Here is a 4677-nt window from a genome sequence, read left to right as displayed (position 1 = left end):
GCCTTGTTTGTACAATAAACACCCAATATAGCTACAAAGCCAGCGATAGTACCAGCAATAGTATCGATTATAGCAATCATCGTCGGTTACTATCGATGTTTTTCCACTTATCGATGTAGTTCGTGCTTGATTACACTAGTCAACAAAATTTAGCTTGTTTTCCGCCTTTTATCATAGATATGAAGTCTACAAAATGTAGTGCTTTGTTTTTTCAGAATGTGTTTTGTTTTTATTTTGAGTTTTTAGCTTAATGACGAATTGACCGCCACAAAAAAAATTACGGGCACCTTGGATGTTGGAAATAAAAAACTAAGCTGGGAGCGTACGCAGAAAATTCGCATGCGACACTCTCAGTGATACTGACATATCTATTTACTGTATGGTTATAGCGTGAGTAATAAAATCTTATGAAAAAAGCATGCAGTGTTAGTGAGGGCTAAATATGTATGCTCTAGTATGGAATACTATCATTGTCAATAAAATATACCTATACATAGTTACAGGCATTCTATGCAGTAAGAAAACGTGTATTCTAAATTTGAATTCGATATGAGTTATCGAATCTTGAGTAATGCAACCATGTATGTAACAGCTGATCTCTGCTTTTAGTGAAAATTAAGCCCAAACTAATTTCAGGTTAAATGGTCATCAATTGTGAACTTGTCAATCCGAAGGTGGCATTTTCTAATCAATCCATAGGGCACAACGAGCGACACCCATCAGCGGTTCAATTCAATGGCCTTGATTGTAGGCAGGTACGTAGCCAAACAAATTTGTGATTAGCAAAAGTCTCTGGAACATGTAGCACCGGTCCCATCGTATTTCTTCTACAAATGGGCCAAGACGACGGCTATTCCAACTCAGAACCAGTCAACAAAGCAACATATCAGCAAGCCCATGTAAATGGGCTCCGACAAAAGCTAACAACCATCTAACGCTCGTTAAATCACCCTAAGCTAAGTCCATGAAGATGTGGACCCCTGCCGACTATGCCAATAGCGCTTACTACCGTACACTTACGAAACTGTAACCCAGCAGCCACAGGTAAGAGAGCAGTCCGAACCAAGAACGGCCAAGGCGCAGTTCAGCACAAGACAGCTTGGAAGCTTCCAGCTCCCACACCGACATGTTAATGTCGGCTTCCCTAAGAATTTGTCTAAATGTAGATAGTCGACCACACTGTAGAAGGATAAGAGACAGCAGGACTGCAGCGTGGGAACATTTAAAATATCTTACGCCCACATCGTATGTAGGCGTTACATCGGCCACCAAAACTTTTTGGGATTTTTTAAGTAACACAGTAGCCCGCTTCATTTCAGTCAGTAGATTGTGCCTTGGTTTTTAATTCTGCTTTACATATTTAGCAGGTGCAGCAATGTGTGGAACGCAACTTCGTCCTGGTGCTACGATCGGCAAATCCTTCGAATTCAATTAAGAAAATGTTCAGCGCCTGCAAGTGGTTTGTAGTGGAAGTGTTCATTTACCTTGTACAAAGAAAGATGGTTATTACTCAGAACTCTGCAGGTCCATTCCACTTTAAATGGAATTTCTCAGCCAGCGTTTGCTCTTGCTGCTGCTCGTAGAAGATAATAGAATATGTGAGTATTTGTGAATAAAGTGTCAACCTCGATCTATGATGATCGATGGGACCACTGCCCCCAATGGTACGCCAGCAACGATTCTTCTGATACTTCGGACCCGCAGCCACCGCCTCGACTAATAAGAACAATTTGCAAAGGCCGAGCCGGTGTACACAACGGCGACGACTGATGATCTGGCCATAATCGTATGGGACAATGTGACAAGTAAGCAAGAAAAGCTATGCGCCTAATTCGAACTAAAGTAAGTAAAATATAAAAATAAATAAAATTGCGAGAACGCTGATTATGTTATTTATTGTTCTATTAATCTGTTAATTTGGATTTCTAAAATTGATTTGTAATTCTGTTAATCTAGATCGATGTCAATCAATTGCATTTGTGGATGATCAATTGCCTTATGGGCGATTGAGTTTCGGTGTTAAAGACCCCATTCGAAGCGATTTCGATTTAATCTTGGATTGGATTTAGTTTTCTAACTTTCCTTGAAGAAATCCAATATTATTTAATCAGCCAAAATATCTTCAACGGCTCAGGTATTCTGTAAGTTTCTTTTCTTTCGATGCCCACACATTAATACGCCGTTTCCAAGAGTTTTTTCCAGCGATATACTAATATGCGCCGTTGCAGTTTAGTTGGCCTATGTTCAACCTAGCTCTACGGAGAAAGTCCAAGATACAGTCTTTTGTATTGGCGCTGTACAATGCGCCAAACGAAAAAAAGGTTTAAGCTAGGATCTACATAAACTAACTTACTACAATGTCCGCTTAAAACTAACGGTACAATAACACGGGAAGAGGATACGATGATCCCCATTTGTCAGGCGACATCTTAATTGCTGTCCACCGCTTTCGTAGGCGTTCGCGGTGTCAGCGGCGTGGCCACCGGAGGCGGCGATACATCGCTTGGCCCCGACACTGTCGCCGTCTCGTCTGGTGCAACGCTGCTGCTGAACTGAACGCTGAAGAAACGGAGCAGCGTCATCTGACTGTTCCGGCGGCTGGGAGTGGGTGTGCTGAGGTATGGTTTTGCTTGATCCGCCCGCACCACCTGCAGCATCAGTGTGCGAGATGCGGCGCCGGGGAGTGGCCTTTAAGCGGGGACTACACTGAAACAGGCGCAGGCACTAGAGAAGCATTCATCAGCTTTTGCTTGCGCTTAGGCGACAGGATGGCCAGATGCAGTGCCTGCCCGTACAGCACGTAGTTGGGCAGGTTCGAGGTGGGCGAGTAGATCATAGAGGAGAGGGGCTGCTGGCCAGCTCCCCCAGAGGCAGCTGTTGCCGACGCCGATGTGGTTGACATTCTCTCTCAGCCGCGAGTGGACCGTTGAGGCTTAGCAGCTTGGTCACCAGGGAAATATCATCAGCGGCGACGTTTTACTTTTGCCTTTTGCTGGGCGATGCCTCTTCCTCGCCAATCGCCGGCAGCTAAATGTGCCTGCAGGTGGACTCTGGGCTGGGCGGCTCGAAGAGTCGCCTTTCACGGGATTCCAGGGGCTTGGGGCGCTTCTGCGGGTTCTGGTCTATCAGGTGCTTTAGCGAGCGTGCCGCAAACTTCAGATCCCTCAGGTTGTACTTTTGTTTGCCGGTGGCCAGAGCCGTGCTCGCGGGGCCGCGACACTTGTCCGCCCTTTCGGCCTCACTGAGACCCTGCAGATCGGGTTCCACGCGCCAGCCGTAGGAGGATCCCCAGGCGATCCCCGCAGGTCACCTCGACCGTGTGGCCCGACAGTGCCACCTCTACATGCTCCAGGTTCTAGATGTACGGCCGCTCGTCACTGCTGCCACTCAAAAGGTACTTTTCATCCGGACTCAGGCGGGACTTGATGTAGAAGGTGGAATTCAGCAGACCCTTTTAGCAGGCCAGCGACTAGGGGTAGTACGACAGCAGATTGTAGCTGTAAATCGTTTTGTCCACACAGTTGGCAAAGAGTCGCGGCCGAGTGGCCGACACAAGGCAGCTTGTGCATGAGCAGCGGCTCCTTCCTAAAGCCGATTCCACACCTTGATCACGCCGTCGCAAGCGCCACAGGATATCAGTGTGTTGTCGTCCTGGAAGGCCAATCCCCAGATGCTGCTCGAGGTTGCGATTAAGGAGATCTGGGGCGTACGAAAGCGCCGCTTTCGCTGCGAAACAAGAGTGCTCGGACCCGAGTGTGGCCGATGTTGATCCAGTTGTCCACACGAGGAGTCAGATCCATGTTGAGATTGACGAAAAAATAGTACAGGGCAATGACAACAAATTCAGTTATTACATTTTTCTAGAGATTTTTAATTTGTGTTTCGGGCCGAATCAAAATTCAGAAATACTGTACAAATTTTCCCATACTGTCCCTGAGAAAACAAACAAATTCACATCTGATCAGATTATGAAGTGCTTCAACAAAGAATAAACTTTGCTGTCTATTTTCCATCTCATTCTTAATAAGACTTAAAAACTAGCTAGAAATTTTAATTGTTGGCTTTCTGATTCAATGCGCTTAGACCTGCTTTGTTTAGGGGCTCTGAGAAAACATATCCAAGTTAACGTACTCAATTAAATCGAGCTCTTATACGAGTTGTAAACAATCTTTCGCTTTCTAAGGCGAAAACAATCTCAATCTTTGGCTCCCATCACAAACTCAATCTTTGGATTCCGCCTAATTGATTTTTAAGATATACAATCTCAATATTTGGCTCCCGCCACAATCTCAATCGTTGGCACTCTCCTTAATTGATAAACAATCTTTGCCCACAGCCGGCTTCTTATAAACAATCTGACCCCCGGCTTTCTGATAAACAATCTCGCACCCGACTTTCTGCAGATTCTGCACTTTGAGTATTGTACATTTCTCAATCTTCTGGATGACGACATCCAATACTCGGGATGATGAAATTCAATCGGAGTGTTTACAGAAAAATATTCCCGAAAGGGGTTCACGATGCAGAAAGAGAAAAGTTTAAATCAGTCTAGATCCAGAAGCGAAACCGAAAAGTCGAACTAAACATTCAAATCGCACACACTCTTTGTCCGGGACTTTTTTGGCCTTCAACTTAAGTCTATATCTGTGAAGCTCAATTTAAATACAATTTTTTAAA

General features: G+C 45.0%; 1 long non-coding RNA gene and 1 pseudogene across 2 annotated transcripts; one reads left to right on the top strand and one right to left on the bottom strand.

Annotated features, from left to right (window-relative positions):
* The first annotated feature begins 659 nt into the window (after positions 1-659).
* On the top strand, positions 660-2024 carry LOC113566549. 2 transcript variants are annotated; one of them, XR_003409132.1, is made up of 3 exons: positions 660-755; positions 844-1842; positions 1957-2024. It is a non-coding gene; the product is annotated as an uncharacterized LOC113566549 (long non-coding RNA). The 2 variants fall into 2 exon arrangements; XR_003409133.1 differs by having other exon boundaries at positions 660-1044; positions 1167-1842.
* An 8-nt stretch (positions 2025-2032) lies between these two features.
* On the bottom strand, positions 2033-3926 carry LOC6600364 (annotated as a pseudogene).
* Positions 3927-4677: the final 751 nt, after the last annotated feature.

This window comes from Drosophila persimilis, unplaced genomic scaffold (assembly GCF_003286085.1).
Source record: "Drosophila persimilis strain 14011-0111.01,24,50 unplaced genomic scaffold, DperRS2 tig00000766-arrow-arrow-pilon, whole genome shotgun sequence".
Lineage (NCBI taxonomy): Eukaryota > Metazoa > Arthropoda > Insecta > Diptera > Drosophilidae > Drosophila > Drosophila persimilis.
This window is presented reverse-complemented; position numbering and strand designations above follow the sequence as displayed.